The sequence below is a fragment of the Suricata suricatta genome, chromosome 10, assembly GCF_006229205.1.
Source record: "Suricata suricatta isolate VVHF042 chromosome 10, meerkat_22Aug2017_6uvM2_HiC, whole genome shotgun sequence".
Lineage (NCBI taxonomy): Eukaryota > Metazoa > Chordata > Mammalia > Carnivora > Herpestidae > Suricata > Suricata suricatta.
The window spans coordinates 44,214,494-44,235,883 of record NC_043709.1 but is presented as its reverse complement, the minus strand read 5'-3'; the positions used below and the strand labels follow the sequence as shown (position 1 = coordinate 44,235,883).

At 39.5% G+C, this 21,390-nt stretch overlaps 1 protein-coding gene across 2 annotated transcripts in view; it reads left to right on the top strand.

Moving 5' to 3' along the window:
• LGR5 (leucine rich repeat containing G protein-coupled receptor 5) overlaps nt 1-21,390 on the top strand; it is a 128,579-nt gene that overhangs the window by 12,661 nt on the left and 94,528 nt on the right. The gene's annotated exons all lie outside the window — the stretch shown is intronic.

Genomic DNA, 21,390 nt, shown 5'->3' with positions numbered 1-21,390 from the left:
AGTGTAGCCTCTTATTAGTATTCCCCCAAACAGCTAAATTCACTGCCCTAAAACTTTATGATTTTCATTAAATAGGATTTTTAATGTTAAAAACAAGGGGAGAACAGCAGAGAGGTACTTACTGGGCAAAAGAACAGGAGAAGGGAAAAGGAGCAGCTTCAAATGAGTAGTATATCACCCAGCACTTGTTAAGTAAGAAGATTCTTTCATCTCTGATCCTTGGTATCAAGTAGATAGAAGCTTCGGTGTATTGATTGAAGTCTCATATTTTCATATGGGTGCATAGCATTTCGTAGACCCTGCACAGACCTCCAGGGTGGCAGATGACTGAGTAAATGCTTCATCATAGATCGAAGTTGGCTATTCAGACACGATTCGAGAATGGTTCACAGTATGTGGTCCTGGGCTTAAATTGTTTTCCTGCTCTCATTTTCATCTCACCCATTCCTAAGATTTTTCCTGAGTATGTAGGAAAAATTCAATTTGGTAACTTCCTGGGCTGTCAGAAGGCCAGTACCAGCAGTTGACCTGCTGTAGCGGCAGACAAGAGATAATGGATTTAGGAGGGCAGAGAGGACATAGGGAATCCAGCCTTTCTCAGAGCCCGCCATGCACCCAGGAAAACTAAAAATGTGTTTGATTTTTAAAATATATTAATAGCTGAAAAAATAATTCGGCTCCAAGGGGGGGAAAAACGTGTATAAGGAATAGGTTTATGTCCATCTGGAAATACCTTAAAGGAGTTGAATTTTCATGACGAATATTGGTAGCTGTCTTTGATAAAGAAGCAGTTAGTTTAGTGCATTTGCAGGAAGGATCTTTGCAGACAGTGATGACAAGGAGGCTAAAATTATTTTCTGGAGAATAATAGATACCGATGACTTGAATCTGTGAGGGAGAGGGGATTCAAAGTTAAATAGAGGGTCAAAGTACCACTCGGGCTTGACTTTGAGCAGGGAGCCTTGGAATTAGGCCCAGTGATCCCCAGCAGAGAGGAGAGATGGGTGGGCGGTTATTGGACCAGACAGCCTTTTAATTCTGCTGGATGAGCCCTGTGTCCCCATCTCTTCAGATTCTCTACACCCCCCTGCAGAAGAGGCAAGCTGCTTCACCTATGACCAATGAAATCAAGAGAGCAGGTCTGAAAAAGGACAAGGAAAATCTCCCCTGTAGGGACACTTTCATATCTTACTACATGTGAAAAGATGATGCTGGAATTCTCAAATGCCTACTGAACTACTAAAGTTAAGAAGCTGATTTATTTTACAGCCCTAAAGCCAAAACCGAAGGAACGTTCAGGCAAACATCTATTACATGTTACCCAGCAACCCAGATTGGACAAGTGGGATCTCTCAGGCGAGCTTTATTAAGCAGTTTAAACAATCCCCAAACCAGGCTGAATCAGAAGGCAGCGAAAGTCAAACAATTTCCAATGAAGACTCAGAAGTATCTCCCTCAGGCAAAGCAAATTTCTCCAAATGGAGAGGGGATAAGAGGAAAGTGACAGCCCAGAAGAGACTGTGGCAAATAGGAAAAGGATAAAGAAGTGTTAAGAAACACTCAAAGGTGATATGAACTGCACGACAGAGAGAAGACTCAGGCATGAGGACAGGCTTCCAAGATGGCATAGACCTTGGCATTTGTGTCCGCGGTGGGGTTAGCTCACCCAGCCGGTAGACCTCAGTCTTTCAAGGCGTCTACATGCACACTCACACATACTGCGCATGCACGCACGTGATGGTGGCACATCTCTGCATTTACTTGTGGAAGAAACCGAAACTCATTTTGTTAATCAGCTTAACGATAACCCACAATCCTCGGACTAACTTCGAAACTCATTTTGGAACAACCTCAAAATCTCTAAACACCTATCTACTCTAGCCGTAAGATGATAAGGCAACTGGCATCCTCCTAAAAGATGAAAAATAATTAACACTATAGTGCGGCAAAACAAAACAAAGCATACGTGCAGAGGAGCAGTGTGCTAGATTAGCATCTAGCCTATGGTTCTCAAATTGTCTGCACATTAACTCCATCTGGATCCTAACATTAACCCCCTCGAGGCCTAGAACCCACACCGTACCAACTCCATCAGAACCTCTGGGGGACGAAGCTAGGCATCAGAGTGATTCTTTACTCCCCAAGGCAAATCCAATTTGCAGTCAAGTTTTGAGAACCACCGAACTAGATCTAGCTACCCCACTAATCAGCCATAGAACCTCTGGCAAGATGCATAAACTCCTTGCCTCAGTTTTCACATCTGTAAAATAAGAGAGGGGAGCATATGCTGTGAGGCTCTGCAATTCTCTATGAATCCTATCAGCTTGACATTTGCGTGTGTTGTCCTGGGACAGGTGTAGCAAGATTGCAGAAAATGGAGGGTTTCTACACATCCACACCCACACCCATTTTGTGCAGCAAATCTGGGAGCATTGTTTACTCTCCTGCAGTGAGCATTACTTAAAATGACTTTATTTGTTTTGCAGTTTAGAGGGCCTCTGTAGGTAGCCTCAGGAGCCCATTCATTTCATTAACATTAAATCAACAAGCAGACCTTCTTTCTGCCTCTCTCAAGCAGGATTAATGGATTTTGGCATGATTTGTGCATCTAGCAGCAAAACCTCTTGCTGAGAAAGCTGGCAGGCTTGACTAATTCCCAGCAGTGCTAACTTCATAAACTTACTATAAGCTTTTAACTTTGACTGAAGATTAAAGGTAATGACTTCACACTGTTACATTTGAATGCATGACGCTCAAGATGTATAAAAACTATACAAAAATGACAAACTATTTGATAAATTAACATTTTATATATATGTTTGCATGTGTGTGTATATAGATATGGTTTTTATGCTTGTGAAAATACTCAATTCTCTGTATGTAAAAAAAGATCCTCTTAAACACCAAAAAAGATTTATGCAATAGTTAATGTACACTAAATAGGGCACTAACAGTTGCATACGTAAAGTGGAAGCATAAAAACCTATGGTTAGGATACGGTAAATATGCTAATAGAATACCCAGGTTTGTGTGAAGCTGTAACACAATGGACTGTTGAATATGAACAATTTTCTAAGACACAAAATGATTCCGCTCTCTGAGACCAGTGCTCACCTATAAATAATCCCCCATATGACTATGCTTATATATTTTCTTCCAGACAGTCTTTAAATTCAAAATTCAGAGAAGTCTGCATGAAGAAGGGAGAGAAAAGGGGAAAAATACAATATTTCCAGCCCATCTGACAAGACTACATAAAAAGCTTTTGATCAAAGGGTCTTAAGTACACTTTACTGGTGTGACAAACAACATTTTTATCCCTTTATTAGATTTATTTTCTTCTGAAAACTGCAGTGACCAGGGGATGGTTTGTGAAAGAAAGCTGGCAGGGTTGTGTTCTTTGATTCCTAATTAACACCTTCGGTCTCAAAAGAGAACCAACAGAAATACCATAAAATGTTGCAGCTGCATTGTGATTCCGCTTGGTTGGTTTGTTAAAAGTCGGCTGGGCATTGGCGGCTGCAATAAAGGGAAAGCTCAATGGATGTTTTGTATTGTGCCCACTGAAGTGAAAGAAGGCAACCATTTTAGTTTTCAAATGGGCAGCTGCAGAGGGAGGTTTAAATGGAGCTAAATACAAGATTTACTGTTAATTTATAGTAAATAAATAAGGAAAAGAAAGCCTGACATTCCAGTTTTTACAGTCACGTAGAAATTTTAGAGCGAAATTATTAAGGACAACAATTTTAGAGCTTTTTAGCAACCAATTTGGAGAATTTGGCAACAAGGAAGAGCATTCGTTGTTAAAATCAGAATTGCCTTTTTTGAAAGAGCTGAGTAAGCCAAAGCTTTGGAAATTGCCATGTCCTCTTTGAAAGGTAAAGGTATATCTTCCCTGTCTTTGGTAATGTAACGCACTCATCCCACTTTATTGAAACCTAAAATTTATTCAGATCGGAATGAAGTAAGATTCCCTACACCTCCCACCTCACTTTTTTTTTTTAAAGAGCATGGAGTTGAATTTTGCCTTGGGTAGGGGAATAAAGGAGGCATTTAACTCTGGTCAGATAAATCTCACTCACATTCAAAAATGCAATTAAGGAAATATGTAAATCTAGATGTTTCATCAAATGCTAGCTAAAGGGTTACTAGTTCTTTTCAACACAATGACTGAACTAAAGAACTTTAGTGTCTGTGTAAGAACCATTGTCCAAGCTGCAGTCCCTGTTGGAAACAGAGTCCGGCCTGGCCGTGGGAAATACCTACATATTTGACACAGGCCCTATTTCTGAGAGAAAGGGGATGGAAGAGAAAGTATGGCGATTTTACTGTTGCATTCTAATCAGCCATGATCTGCCTAATTTGCTTTGATCAGGAAGATAAACTAATTTTTCTATGGGCTGGATAAAAGTAATTAGCAAGCCAAAGCTTTCATGTTATTTCAAAAGAGCTAAAGTAAAGAGGATCAGAAATTGTAATGGTGGGAGCTAAATACATCTTTTCGGCTCATCTGAGAGCATTGTTAGTTCAAAATAGGATACGGACACAGAAGAGGAACTCTGGCTAAAGATGGTTTCATGGGCTGCATGACCATTGTAAATCCTGAGATCTACAATGCTATGTAACTAAACATAATTGCCAAGTAGTGATTTATAATTGGGGTCTGTGTCATGTAGCCCTGTTCTTTTTTGGGGGGTGGGGGACACCTTTACCTTTACTACCTAGTCCTAAAACATTGTTGGTTTTTCCAGCAGCTCTGCATTTAAGTTGTTATATTTCAGTTGGGGTAGTTGGATGTGTTGATTTGAACCCTAAGCCACCGCTCCTCTACAGCACACAGACACGGCCAGCTTGGGATTCTACAATCCTGGATACACTAGGGTGAGGATCTGAGATCAAACTGAAAAAGCTAATCAGGAACCTGACTCTCCAGATGCTTAAATTTCACAGCCTGGTTCGCCGGCTTTTGTGCCGGTCACCAGCTTCAGTAAAGCCGCGTTCTCTTCTCTTATTTTTTCTAAACACCCAAACACATGTAGTTATTAGATGAGAAGGAAAGATTCTGGAATATGGGATTTTGTTTCTTAAAAAAAATCTACTATTTAATGTTACTTTTTTTCTTGTTGATATGACCTTTGCTTTACTTCCTTTTCTAGGCTGTTGTACTAGATATGGTATCTGTAACCTTACTGTAAACTTAATTGCATTTTTGGCTACTAATCTCCTTTGCTAGGGTTCTTAGATACCAAAGTGTACATTTCATGCCAGACTCAATGTGTCTTATAAAATAAGTTGATCTTTTAAAAGAATCTCTCTGTGAGGTTAGAGCTCACCAAGCATCAAGATTATATACAAACTATGTTACAGAATAGTCCCAAAGGAAACTAGAAATAAGACCACCATTCTACCCTGTTTTTAAAATTATTCAAAATAATTTGACTTACTTTTTCTCATGTTTTTCTCACTTTGGAAAGCTGCAGTCAACAAACATTTTTTAAGCTTATTTATTTATTTTGAGAGAGAGAGAGAACACAGGTGAAGGGAGGAGCAAAGAGAGAGAGGGAGAGAGAGAATCCCAAGCAGGCTCCTTGCTGTCAGTGCAGAGCCCAGCACAGGACTTGTGGTGGGGTTTGATCTCATGACCGTGAGATCATGACCTGAGCCGAAATCCAGAGTTGGACACTCAACCAACTGAGCCACCCAAATGCCCCCAAACATTTTTAACTCTTTGTTTAAAAATACAAATAAGTTGGGGAACCTGGGTGGTTCAGTTGGTTAAGCATCTGAATTCAGCTCCAGTCATGATCTCACGGTTTGTGGGTTTGAGCCCCACACTGGGCTCGGTGCTGACACCTCTGAGCCTGGAGCCTGCTTCAAATCTGTGTCTCCCTCTCTCTTTCTGCCCTGCCCGCACTTACACTCCGTGTCTCTCTCTCTCTCTCTCTCAAAAATAAACATTAAAAAATTTTAATTAAAAATACAAATAAGTTTTTTCCTTTTGTGAGCTGGTCAGACTTAAGTGTGCACATTTATTAATTTTTTTCATTATTTACCTACCATTTGCTTGACACTTACTATCAGGCAGGTTCTAGACTAAGCCCAGGAAACAAAGATGAATCATGTAACAGCCTCTGCTCTCTGGAGTTCACAGTTGAATTGAGGAAGACAGACGAGTAAACCAAAGCAGTATAGTGATTAAGAGCCCCATTCCGACTCTTTGTCGGAATCCTGGCACTGAACTTACAACCCTGGGCAAATTATTTAACTCCTCTGTGGCTTCAGTTTCCCCATCTGTAAAACAGAACGTTTTTCATAGGTTGTTCATGAGGGTTATTCTTTGCAGAGCACTTAGAACAGAGCCTGACAGGTAGTAAATACCAGGCAGGGCTAGGTCTGATTATTACTAGAGGTCAGTATAAAGTCCTGTGGAGACATAAGAGAAGGAAACCATTCATTCCCCCTGGAGTTGAAAATACTTCCCAGAGAGGGTTGTGTGTGCCCGGCTTTTAAAGGATGGAGAGGATTTCACCACCTGGGTGGGGAATGTCCTTCAGAAGCACATCAACATATTCATTAATGAATATGCAGAGTAGGAAAGCACATGGAAATGTTCAGATTTGCTAAACACGAGGCCACAGTGACTGAAATAAGAGAGCTTTGAAGAAAGAGAACACAGAAAACATCTGAATGACTGCAAGCCCCCCTGAGAAGAGATTGAGAGTGTTCAGTATGGAAAATCTTGCTAAAGCACAGGTGAGGTGTGACTGACACCGGCCAAGTGAAGTCATAGGTCTTTATTCATATTCAAGTTTCTCTCAAATGATTGAGCACCCACAACACACCAAACTTCTGAAGGCCATGGTTTTAATCTTGCCCTGCCATTCAGTAATTATATGACCAAAGGATACTATTTACCCTTTCTCATCTGTTTTGTCTTCTGCTAAGTAAGAGAAGGCATCCAGTGTCCATTTTGTGCAAAGGTCACCTGAATTGACTTTACATATGGCAAGGAATGCTTGACTTGCAAATTAATGTGGCAGCCATGTTTAATGCACAGGCATTGTGTGTGGGAAAAGGGGGATGTGGAATCAGTGTCAGGCCTTCCTCCACAAGAAGCTTCTGCTCTCAGGAGTCCTCCAGCTCCAGGTCTTCCTCCTTCTTTACCGGAGTGGCTTCCATTCCAACCTGTCTTAGACCCCACTTCTATTTCCAAGTGTAAGACCAGGTTAGGTTTCTTCCTTCTCCATGTCCTTTTCCAAAACCCCAAAACAAAAAACTACATGAATGAATGGTTTTTGAATGACACTCTCAACTCTACTGTAGCCTACTCACTTCTGAGGACCTCCGGTCATCACTGCCTCTACTGAAAACAAGATTATAACAGATCTTCCCCCAGAAATTGCTCCCTATCCATTCTCATTGCCAGAGCATCCCCCATTTGAGGGTCAAAAATCTCAACTTTTGCACATTTTCTGGTCATAAGCATTGCATCTAGAATCCACAGTGGAGTTTTATCTAGAACCCCAGGCTTCTGATGACCTATGAGTCCTCCTTACACCACCTCTCCCCACTTATGTCTCAAAAGGCACGTGTCCCACCTTTTTGCCAAAGCTGCTCCCCATCTTGGATTTCCCTTTTATCTCCTGACACCATGGTTTACTCCTTCAGCAAACTTTTATTGAGAGTGTGCTATACAAGGTGCTATGGGAGGACACAAAGATGAAGACAGTATTCATCCATTGTCTTCTAGAAGCTTGAAATTTAAAAGGTTCATATCACTTTATATATTAAAGTTGGTGGCCTGACATGTTATCTGATTAAAGGATTTCCATTTAAAGATAGTTATTACCAGGTGCTCCTCCACTATCTCTCCCCTTAATTGATTTATCATGGTGTCCCCTACTACCTAGCATCGTATCCGACACACATGCATGTTCTAGAAGTGCTTCCTGTGGGGGAAAGCAGGGATTCTTCCCTCTGTTCTGCTATTTCCCTGAACAGTTTCCCTGCTTTATCCTTCCTCTCATTGACAAAATTCTTCAAAGAGGCTCTACCCGCTGCTGCAATTTCATTACTATCCACTCACTCTTTCATTCCTTTTGAAATTAGCCTGCTACTCCCATCATTCCATAGAAATCACTCTTTTTTTAATTGTTTTAAGTTTATATAATTTAAAACTTTTTTTTAAGTTTATTTATTTTGAGAGAGAGTGAGAGAGCAAGTGTGCTTGGGCCGGTGGGGGAGGGGAGAGCAGAGAGAGATAAAAGGAGAGAATCCCAAGCAGGCTCCATGCTGTCAGTGCAGAGCCAGATGTGGGGCTCAAATCCACTGACCAAACGGTGAGATCATGATCGAAGCTAAAATCAGGAGTCAGACGCTTAGCCAGCGGAGCCACGCAGGTGCCCCAAAATCACTCTCTTAACGAGACCTCCACTGACCTCCTGCTGCCAAATCCAAATGATCTCTTCTCGGCCCTCAGTCTTCCCAGACCGCTCTGCAGCCTTAGCCTCTGCTGACTATCCCCTCCTCCCACCCTAAGTGAAAGGAGTGTGCCATACTTTCAGCCTCAGAATGCACACGTTCTGGAATCTGCCAGGCCTGGGTTTGGCCACGGTCCAAAGATCAGTTTCCTTATCTGTGAAGCAGGGCTTTAAGAAAGCCTAGTATCTATGTCTGGCACACCCCCCTCAGCCTCCTAATCGCTCTCCTTACCTCGCTCTCATCTCACACATGCACTGCTGCCAAACTGACCTTCCTAAACTTCATAATGATCATGTCACTTCCCTGCTCAGAAAGTTTCAACGACGCTGGAAATCTCCACATCCACACACAAGGTCCCCACAGCCCCTCACCATGCCCAGCTGTACTCCAACAGCAGGAATCCTGGAGACTGTTCTACCTGGCCTCTCCTTGCCATTTAATATCTCTATATCTCTAGGGTCTCCAGTAGCAAATTGAAATATTAGATTCATTTACAGCTAAAGCTCCACCTGGCTATAAAATTCTGTGATTCTATATCGTGGCCTTATTTTTCCATACTTTGCCTTCAAACCTCTATTCTTCAGGCTAATTGGATGGAACCCCACGTCTTTAACACGTTCCTTGCTTCCCTAACTCTGGACTTCTGCTCTTGCCAGTCTCTGCGGCTGGACTGGCTGCTTTCCCAGCTCCATGTGTAAAAATTCTTCCTTCAGGCTCTTGTCAAGTGTCATCTCCTCCTCCATGCGCAGGAGTAATTGTCCACCTGATATGTGTCAATCATCGTCTTCTATGGCGGATTCACATTAGCTAAGTCTTGTCTGGACCCTGCAATTTTCTCCTCACTTCCCCCCCTGCCCCACTGGCTTCCTTCGCACTTCGATAGTGCCACCCCTCACTTAAAGATCCACCATGCCTTAACATCTCCCAGTGCCCCAAATCCTACACCTTTGGATCCAAGGCTTCAGAAGACGTCACTGAGATGTCCCAAATAACTTTTGTTCTCTCATCTGTCACCTCTTTAGAACAAACGTAAGCCAATGTAGCTGAAGTCATACAAGGAGACCAGTGGGCTGTAAGGAGCCCGAGTTTTTAATATTTAATTGTGTCATGACTAGTGCCAGGCATTTACAAGTTAGTATGTAATCAACAAAGAGGAAAAAACTTCAACTGTGATTATATTTTATTAAAAATCTGCTTGTGGTATTATGGTCATAGCACATTTAGCCCCTTTACAATAGAGTTTAGGTGAAATTCCATAAATATTTGAATGTGTTTATACTCTAGTTCAAGAGTTCATAACTGGGGCAAAAGTCAGGATCATTTATGGAATTTTTTTTAAGTTCACTTTCCTATTCTGATTCAGTAGCTCTGGAAATGAACCTTGACATATGGGTTTGGACAGTGCCAAGGTGATCAAGCTCGCTGAACCACACAGCTCTAGGAATTGTACATGCACAGCTTTATACGGTAACTCAGTACAGAGACTGCACAATCTCTTAGTCTCAACTAAGAGCTTTACCCAGACGTTAGCACCAGAAACATTTGGGTTAGAATCTTAGCTCCGTCACCTATTCATTATGTGACTTTGAGGAAATTACTTTATATCTCTAACCCTCAATTTCCCCATCTGTAAAATGGGACAATGATAGTACTTACTCTACAGAAAGCTAAAGATAGATCAGTCTACACAGTACGCAACCAAGACAGCACCTAACATGTAGCAGGTAATCAATAAATGTCAACTATGATCATGACAATGATGATTATTGAAGTCCCTCTCTTCAAATCTCTAACTGGACAGGTAACTTTAAGACCAATTTGTTACTGAAGGAAATATTAACACAAGTGATCACTCTACTTGTGAAGATTCTATCTCTCTTACATTTCTTATTTATTTCTCTGAACATTATTAGGATAAATGTTAGCATATATGAATTATATTTTGTGCATGTAATATATATCTTTGTGTGTGTGTATTTGTCTGTAAATGTGTATGTAATCTCTAATATTTCAAGTGGCCATATAAAAGTCCTTTACTTTGTGTGGCTTTTAAGACAAAAGTGTTTGGAGGCCTTTTTTGGCATGGGTAAAAGCAAAGTACTGTCTCAGAAGTTACTTGATAACTGTTTCATGTGTCCATCTTTGGTCAAAGTGCTATAACCTTTGCCAGAATATATTATGGTATAGTAGACTTACATGTTAGTGTAATAAAGATTATTGAAGTCATTTTTATATCAAAATATGTTATTTTTCTTCACAACACTTACAATATAATTAAATAATCATTTGCCTTATAATTAGTTTAATGTCTGTTTCCATTACAATTATCTCAATGTGAGATTCTAGAAAGACAGGCACTGTGTCTATATTGTTTATGGTAGAACCCCCTGAACCTAGCACAGTGCCAGCCAATGTAGTAAGTACTAACAAAATACGTACTCCCACATATTTTCCCCAGACCCAGGAGCAGCGTACAGAATAAACTACGTGGAACTACATGTGAAATATAAAGAAGACTACGACAACCTCAACTCACCAAAGTTTCCAGTCTAGCTAGTGCTATCTGACATATTCAGAAATCTGTACCATCCAGTACACTTAATTAATGTTTTTAGGAAGATAGATGATGACTGCCCAGAGGGGTTAACATAGATAGAGGAGAGGTAAGGCTCCAGATGGATCATGAATATGGGGTGAAAGAGACAGAAAAAGGAACCACCAAGTTAAGAAAAATCAGAATTATATCATAGAAGCTCCAATTATAGCCCTCAAGTAGATACAAGAGAAATAGTCCTATGTCCATATTAATCTGATTTTCAATGAGCTAACCTATATAAAGATATGTATGTTGTTTGAACAAGGTACATTCAATATCTTCATTGCTTTGATTTATTCTAGTAATGATATTTAATTTGAAATTCTTTGTACATTAAAAATTGGGGGTGAGACTTCTATGTTCAAAAAACAGGATTGGAGGGTAGAAAAGGAAACTTTTCCTGGGAAGCAGGCTCAGAGTTGGAAATTTGAGTTCAGAAAGTTTCCTGGGGCATGCCCTCAAGATGAAACCTTTATGGGGAAGGGGAGTGAAGGAGGCAGGATTGCCCAGCAGGAGAAGTGGAAAGACATAAGGCTGCAACAAAGCCTTCGGCCAATCCCGTGGGGAGCTTTAACATTGGGGTGGCCCTCCAGAAGCATCCCTTCAGACCTCAGACTGACCAGTTGCTGCAGTTTTCCCCTCCAACCTCCCTCCAGAGTGTGACCTTGAGCAAGGAGGCTTCCTTTAATTGCTCATCAGGGCGACTCCATTGGAGCCCTAACTGTGGAGATGAGTGATTCAGTCCTGAAGGGGAGTCATCTGGACAGCATACTGTAACATTCGCTACAACTGGTTAAGAAAGATTTAGTCTGGAAGAGGGAGCAAACAGGCAAGGCTACCATGTTTCTTAGAAGAATTCAGACTTACCACATTGAGGCCATGCTGCTCTCTGACAATGGCCAACCTTCAGTAGGCTCCTGAAAATTATTTCAGACTTTAATTTTCCTCCTCCTCCATTTTCTTTCTCTTTCTGTTCCATAGGCTCCTTTAATATTGCAGCCAGGTTCTATCCCATCTTAATTATATGTATATATGTTTGTGCATTTCTACTGTCCCAAAGAATGTTTATGCTCTTTGGCTTTCCTCCACCTGTCTTTTAAACAAAGCTCTGTCTCCTAGGATTCCTCAGGGAGTTACAGAAGAGCCTCAGAATACTACCATACTAGCATAACTCCATCTTGCAAACAGCTGCGTAAACTTCCTCCCTTCCTATATTTATATTCTCCTGGTCCATCGGGTAAGTCTCCTGCCTTTTAACACCTGGCAAAAGTATGTTTCTCAATTCTTCCAGTAGAAATTTACCTCAAAACTCCCTTTTTAGGTAACAGAAACTGATTAACTGGAAGTGAGAAAACAAGCCATCCCTGGTAATTCACACAGCACAGAGGTTATCAAATGCCACTTCCTAACGACTCAGAAAAATCTAAGTAAAAATAATTCAGTGAAACAACAGCAGCAAAGATGTTTTGTGGTCTTCAACCATGAACTCCTGAAAGGCAGTAATTGTTGCACCTGTTCTGTGCTTCTTTCCATTGCACAATGTCTAGCACACTGTTAGAACTCAATAGAATGAGATAATTTTTTATCCAACACTGCACCTGGGAAGACTGGCTGGCTGCCACCAGCTAGATGGCTGGTGTACTTGAGTGATTCCTGTGCCTTTATGTAGAAGTAGAAAGTCATGAATTAAAGACAGACTGCTATGAGGATTATCTATTCAATAGAACAGTTCTCTGTTTGTATTTTTTTAATGAGGAATATACTGGTATAATCTTTCTTTATGAATCAAGAGAAGAATTAAAGGAGCAAGGAAGATTATGAAATTATGTTACTTCTGTAATATCAATCCTGAAGAAGCTTAACATTCCTTCATTTCATTTTAGCAAGGATTTCCTTTCATTAAATAGAGTTCAACAAATTTGAGGTGTTCTTACTAAGCTTGTAGTAATTCAGGACTTCTTGCTTGGTAAAATATTAGGTGATGTGGAGTTGAGAGTATCATACAGAGAAAAATAATTTGCATCAATACCTTTAAACAGGGAAGATGATGAAGAAACAGAAAGTAAAGATAGCTGATTAAATAAAAATCATCCATTTATTTGGGAGATAAAAAGAAAGTGATGTGAAAAGATGTTCTGCAACTACAGTTCTTAATGATGGTACTATTTTGCATTTGGTTACCTGCCCAAAGAACCAGACCAGAATCTACATGTGATTAATGACTTCCTCTGGCTGTCTTGGCCTTTTATTAGTAGTAGCTAAGGAAATCTGGCAAATTGTGAGGAATTAAAAGGCTTTTTTGGGTATCTAAGATCTGGATGTCATTTTCAGATTTTCCAAATTCAAGGAAACTGAGGAAATAGGAATATATACTATGGCTCTTTCGGGAGCTATTCTTAAGTGAAACTGACAACATAATCCTCTTTGGAAATGAGAATGCCAGTGATTTTAACATTGCTATGGATCTTGAGTAATAATGAGAGTTACCAAAATAGTTATGTGAAGCAGACTCTGAATGCTTGGAGACTGAGGAAGGCAAAAATGAAAATAATGTAGACCAGATTTTTTTTTTGGCAAAAATAGCCACCGTTTATGATGTGCCAGACTTTCCATATGTTATCATATTTACTGCTGATACCAAACCAGTGAGATTTGTTATTTCTGTTCTATAAATAAAGAAATCAGAATAGTTAAAGAATTCTCCAAGGTCACAAATCTAATAAATAATGGAGAGAGGGGATTTGAAAAGAGGTCTGTCTGATTCCTACCCTTCCCCAGGACTACACAAAGAATTTCCAAATATGAACTTTGCCTTAACATCAACTGTGATGACTGTTTTAACTTGCTTTCAGAATGTTGAAGTTTTCATTAATAAAAAGTTACTTTAAGAGGTGGTAAAGGTAATTGTACAATTGTGAAAGAATTGTTCGACATTTCTCTGGTATGGAAGTACCTTTGGAGTGAATTTAGCCTTGAAGAAATGGGAGCACAGTAAATGCGAAGGGTCTTAGTACTAAAGATACTACAGAATCTCCATTGTTGTCATTTTTAACATCTGCATCAGGGATGGCTGGCTGTCATTCCAAGGGTGTCTCGGATTATCTTGATCTTTCTTGGAGTAATCAAAGTGGTTTTGTGTGTTTGTTTGCTAGTTTTTAGTGTTGTTTCTTAAGGATAGTGTTATCTGCATGTAACTTCAGTGAAAATTAATGCCTTCATAAAACATCTTGGAATGACAGTAGAGATCAAAGTTGGTATTTTCTGTTGGACCTGAAAGTCTAGAATAATTGAGGCCAAATTGGCAGATTGCATGAAAATGACATGGACAGTAATTTTAGTTGCCATAATTCTGAATACTGTGCCTAGAAACTACTTGTTCTGTTCAGGTCATTTCCATGAAAATGCTGTAAGTTCTGGAGTTAAACCTCAGGTGAAGTCCCTACATAGGTGTGCTTTAACCTCATGGAAATCCCGAGAAGTACTGTGTTGTTTAAGCCTCTATAGCAGCACTACATCCAAAAATGTCCCACAATCTTATCTGAATTCTTATTACTTCTCACAGTATTTCTATAAAGTTGATATAAATGCTTTTTAAAATATTATGAAGAGCAGGGAACATTATATAATATTAATGTGATAAGCAGATTAATTTTCACTGACATTGTGAAAGTTAAAGATTACAATTAATAGCATTCATGCTTTAGACTTCATCTATTTTGTTTCTATGTTTGATCATCAGAAACTGTGCTATAAATAATGAACTGGTAAGTAAGACAGTCCCTAAGACAGGTATATGTAGTTTGAGCAAGAATACTGGTGCCCTTGGAGAAATAAAATAAAATGTTCTCTCTTTCAAATAATAACAATTGTAAAGTTGTCAAACTAAGGCACTTATTTGAACTGATTACATTTGATTAAAAAAATAACAAGCTGTGACAAATAGAAAGGGCAAGATTTCAGTAATTCACTAAAGAATGTCTCTACTCGAAGCTTTGTGGAAAAAAATGTCTTGTTTGGGGCACAATTGCAGAGTTGAAATAACAGCCCATGAATACCCTAGAGAAATGACAATGTACCCAAGGTGAATGCTAAAGCCTTCCCTCTTGAATGAGCCTTTTAATCAAGGCATTCTTGAGGCTCTGAAAAAGTCCTCAGTGGTCCTACCTAAATAAAGATTAATGGGAAAAGCCGAAACCGAGTTAGCCTATTTGCAGAAACAATTTTAAAGATTTACTGATGGTTGACAAATGCCATTCAAGCTTTCAAAGCCAGCCATATGCTTTTGAAAAGGATTTAAAGGAAATCCTCCCACTATGGAAGATGACTTTCAAGAATCTCTGTGGTAGCCTCTAGTTTTTAGGTGTGTAGATATGTGGTTGAGTTTTCTCTTTCCTGCTTTTGCGCCCCACCCCCACCCCACATCTCTGCTGAATTCCTAAATGTGTGGCTCAGAAAAAGAAATGGTGAGCTTTCCTCTACCATCTTTCTTGTTCAGAAGAGACCCATATACTTTTGTCAGGGAGAATTAGATAAACTCTTACCAGACAACGGTGCATACAGAGTGTCTTTCTCAGTTACCTTTCTACTAATATAGGTACCGTAAATAGCTCCCCAATTCTGAAAGTTTAGAATACATTGTTCAAATATTTAATCAAAGCTTTCTAAAGGTGTTTTGAGTTCTTTTTAGTATTTTTTTTGTCAATATGTATGTTCCTTTAGATTTCTAGAATGTCCCAGTTACATATACATTATAAATCAGATTTTAATGACTATTGGCATTGTTCTCCTTGCCAGTCAGTCTTTTGTGCATTTTGCCATTGGTTTTTGGTGCAGAGAAAACGTATTCGGCCTGAAATGTAACACATTTCCAGAGAGATCATATTCAAAATGTTTCTTCATAGGACAAAAGTCTGAATGCAATTTTTGAATATCGTGCAAGTATAAAATACCCAGTCACAATGGGGATTAGACTTGGCCCCACTTTATACTTTGTCATCACCTTCTTCTACTCACTACAATGAAATCGCAAAGGGATTTCATAAACGGGATGACCCCGCCTATCTTCTTGACTGATCCCCAGAAAGCTAGATGAATCACTTTGTGCTGGGTGCGGCCTGTTAGACTCCAGCTGCCCTGTGGCTGCCCTGGGCGCCTGCGGGTTCAGGAGCAGCATGCTCTGCCTTGTTTGCCCATTTCCCTGGGTCGCTGACAGTGATCTGACAGAATGCGACACTGACACAAAGAAGCTGAAAGGGGCAGGAGATGAGGGTGAGGTCAAAGCAGAGAAACTGAGAAAATCCAGTGAAGTGGAAGCAGAAGGGATAAGCACATGAAGGCTTAGAGCCGCTTCTGGGCTCACTTCAGTTGGCCACACCCACCCCCGAACCAAGGAAGAAATACTACCACTTAACTGCCTTGGTAACAATTAAAGGCCCAGTCCCATGAAGGAAGGATTTGGATACATGATCCTCGAACCCCTCTCCACAACAGCCAGAAAGCCGAGTAGTCAGTTTCCTGCTCTTTTACAAGCTAGCACCCAATAAAGGCTCACCCATAACCAGAGGAGCCTCACATACAATGTACAGTAAAGATAATCCACTTCTTTCTGGTTCTCTTTTCTCACCTGCATTATTGGAATGATCTCCTATGAGCTGATTGGCCTCCTCCCGTTCATTCTCCAGGCCACCCCAGGGTGATCTTTCTAGGAATACCATCCTAATATACATGTTTCTGCCAACAAAACCTTTAGTGACTCCTTGGAACCCATACCCATCAGTATCTGAGTATCAGTACTGGGTCATGGAATCTAAGACAACACATCACATAGTGATAAAGTTACTCCCTTCCTTTTTGATTCTTTATCAATGAGAAAGTCTTATCAAGGGCTAATTTGTCTTCAAAATCTCCTTTAAACCCACTCTTACCAAAGAGAAGACAGGTTTCAGGCTGAGTTTGACCTGGCATTTACAACTAGGCATCTAACTAGAATTTAATAACATTTGGTTTTCACTGTATATACTTGAACAGTTTCCTTCTATTTATGACAGATGATACTGGTTTTCTGCTTATAGACAGTAATGGAAATTTTCCACATTCATTAAACTTACTTAGGCAATTTGAATCAATATATATCTATATATCTATAGGTACATCTACACACAAACATATGTATGTATGTGTGTATATATATACATGTACATACACATATGTATATGTAGATATATAAAACAATATAAAAATGATAGTTCAGGGGCGCCCGGGTGGCTCAGTCAATTAAGGAACTTCAGCATAGGTCATTATCTCACAGTTTGTGGGTTCGAGTCCTGCATTGGGCTCTGTGATGACAGTGCAGAGTCTGCTTGAGATTCTCCCTCTCTCCCTGTTTTCCCTCCCTCCCCTGCTCACATGCATGTTTTCTGTCTCATGCTTAAAAAAATTAGTTCAGCTACTATCTTCATATGACAGAATAATGACTGAATAGTTTGAAAAACACGGAGCTATGAAATAAAGTCCAAACTCCTTAGGCCTATAAATCCCACTAAAATCTTTCACTTGCTCCTGTCTTCAGGCAGGCTCAACTGCCTCCACTCCCTCATGTCCACCTTACACATCATAACAAGCCATGCATGACGTAACTATGCATGTACACCGCATAGTCTGTACTGAACTCCCTTGTGGCCCATGTCCTGTCCCTGTGCCCAGATTGTCTTCCTCATTTTTCTCCACTTAGATAATCTCTGCTCATTCTTCTAGCTCTGCCATGAAGGCACCCCTCAAGAAAGCCTTTCTGCCCCATTATTTTACCCACTCTTTCCATGCTCCCCTTGGCTAAATTAGGGTCCCCCTCCATTGAGGTCCCGCATCTTGACTCCACTTATATTTACATTTTCATCTCGGTTAGAGCATTTATCACTTTTGTAACTCTTAAATTGTTTATATCTCTTATTCAATAAACCCCATGAGGACAGGAGTTTTCATTAAGTCTCTGGGATATAGTATCTGTTCAATAATTATTTGCACTTTAAATGATGAGTTGTATAGCATGTGAGTTATATCTTAATAAAACTGTTTTTTAAAAACAGATTGTCAGATCCCCCACAATTTGCTATAGTGATCATGGGTAAGGTACTTAGCTTTTCTGTGACTCAGTTTCTCTTCCATAAAACAGAAGTAAATATAATACCCATCACAAACGATCATTATGAACACTGAATATGCCTAGCACAGTGCCTGTGAAATAATAGCACTAAAAAAATATTAGCTATCATTATTGCTAAAAGATTATATCGTGTATTCTGAATCATGAGGGAAAATATGACATATTTTAACATACTTGTAATATGGAGTGTCTTAGTTCTTTCAGAAATGGAATATGCCCATAGCATATATAATATTTGTAGTTAATAAGCCATCCTGTATATATTATGGACAACTCATAATAAAATCCATGCATATACACACATAATCTGCAGGTATCTGTGAGATAACAATTATTATCCCCCAATTTATAGACAAGTGAAGGAGTACGCAGAGAGGGTAACTTGCTCAGCTTCCTGTGCCTTGTAAGTGGAGGACGGAGAGCATTTGACCCCTCAGGTCAGTGCCCTTTTCTGGTGCACCAGGCTCTCCCATGTGCAAGTGTAGCCACATATATGTACCCAGCAAATAGGGCAATTGCCCATCGAAAGAACTGTCTCAAAAGATGTGACGGGCTCTACAATGCTTTCCTTATTTAAACACATCTACCACATTAAACTGCCACAGGAGCCCCTCCTGGCTTGTGTAAGATTTTACAATAAGAAATATTCTTTTGAAATGGAAAATAGGCAGAAGCTTTGTCTCAAGAATGCTGTTAAACAAATATAACCTTAGAAAGGACAGGCCTGGGGGGGTCTGTACCAGAAGAGTGCAAGGGAGCCTTTTCTCTCAACACCAGCATTATGACACTATTAAGAATAGTGCTTATAACATCTGACTTCAATCACTGTAGTCAGTAGCAAAAAATGTGTTACACATGGCATGTGCATACCGCAGCACAAGTTGATTGTAGGAAGCACATCCTATGATCAAAAAGGACAATGCACACTAATCCTAAGTGGATAGTAAAATTCACATGGAACATCTGGGAACAAAGTTTATGTGGGCTTCAGATTGAATTCTCTCTTTCCATGAGTATTCAATGAGTCCATAGGTCAAACTTCAGCCCACATACACTAGATTATAAATAATTCATTTATGAGCATAACAGTATTTTAGTACTTAATTCTCACTAAATCTCTCCTGTCAAAGAGATTGTACTCTAGTCTGAAAGATTCCAACAGTGTTCATGTTTTATTGGTCTTTTCATTCTGAGCACTTTCCATGGGGCTGACACATAGAAGGTTCTCAATAAATGTTGGTTGGGTCAAAAAATGAGTGAATCAGTGAGTGAATTGTAACTTGTGGGGAAACCGCATAGTGTACTTATAAATTAACACCTACTCAACACTTTTTAAAATGTTCATTATTAATTTATTGAACGATGAATGAATGAACTTTAAATGCATTTCGTAATGTATGTAAATGTTGACTTTCTATGCTATATACCTGAAACTAATATAATACTGTATGTCAACTATACTTCAGTTTAAAAATTTTTTTCTTTTTATAGTTTATCGTCAAGTTGGTTTCCATGTAACACCCAGTGCTCATCCCGACAAGTGCCCTCCTCCATGCCCATCACCCCCCTTCCCCTCTCCCCTTCCCCCATCAGCCCTCAGTTTGTTCTCCATCTTCAAAATTCTCTCATGGTTTGCCTCCCTCCCTCTCCCCAACTATTTCCTGCTTTCCCCTCCCCCATGGTCTTCTGCTAAGTTTCTCCTGTTACACTTATGAGTGACAGTTTATAAATTAAAAAAATTTTTTTAATGTTTATACTTCAGTTTTTAAAAATTAAGTAACTAATTTGTTGAATAATGAATGAATAGATTTTAAATTAATTAATATGACAAACTGAGTTTTTGGAAAGAGAGACTGAAAGATGAATGAGATTTTCCTTAATTTCCACTGTCTTCTCTGTTTAACTCATTTAAAATATTATTTAAGGTTGGATTTAAAAAGAAGGGTAAGGGGTGCCTGGGTGGCTCAATTGGCTAAGTGTCTGACTTTGGCTCAGGTCATGATCTCATAGTTCATGAGTTCAAACCCCACAGAAGGCTCTGCACTGGTGGTGTGGAGCCTGCTTGGGATTCTCTCTCTTTCCCTCTTTCCTCACTTGTGCACTCAAGAAAGAAAGAAAGAAAGAAAGAAAGAAAGAAGGAAAGAAAAAGGAAGGAAGGAAGGAAGGAAGAAGGAAGAAGGAAAGGAGAAAGAAAAAGGGTAAATTCGGGGTGCTAACCTAAGTCTTCCTTAATTTTCAGAATATGATTACTCAATGAAATTGAAATACGATTTCAGAGTATGACAGTCATTGAAATTATGAAACAGTTATATATATCTTCAGACCCCAAAGTGATATGCTTTGTGTTTGTCAGCAATCATTAAATAGTTGGCATGGGGGCACCTGGGTGGTTCAATTGGTTGAGCATCCAACCTTAGCTCAGGTCATGATATTGCCATGCATGAGTTCAAGCCCCACATCAGTCTCTGTGTTGACCCCTCAGAGCCTGGACCCTGCTTCAAATTCTGTGTTTCCTTCTTCTCTGCCCCTCCCCTGCCCTCACTGTTTCTCCATCTCAAACATAAATAAACATTAAAAAAAAGAAAAAAGAGTTGGCATCCTACAGGGCAGATAAGTAACACCTCACTTTCCCAGAGGTCAGTCTTCTAGCAAATTTTGTCTCTAAAAACAGAGCCAGGAAATGTAATAGGACTCTGAGCATCAAGTATTACTGTACAAATCCCATACACTTAAGCCTCTTTGAAAAGGAGGCTTTGACTCTCTTTTACATTCTATTTGGATTTTTTTATGTATAATCTTGATAAGGTTAATTATTTAGCTTTTGAGTGCATTGAGTATAAATAGCAATTACATAAAAGCTGAACACTAAGAAGTCTTTCACTTTTCATTGATGGCTGCAAGATTTATCAACTGATAATCCAATTAATAGCAAAGGAGAAAAAATTTCTTAGTTAGAAACCCAAAATAAAACAAAACCCATCTGCCATCATTTGGTATGCAGACAAGAAATCCTTTGGCCCTCATTTAATAGTTTCAAAAGATGTTTCAGCCTAGGTACTGGTGTTTTTACAATGGCAACCATGAATAATTAAGAAAAATTGCAATTTTTTTAAGATGGCATTGAAGTACAGAATCAACATTTTTAAAGCTCGGT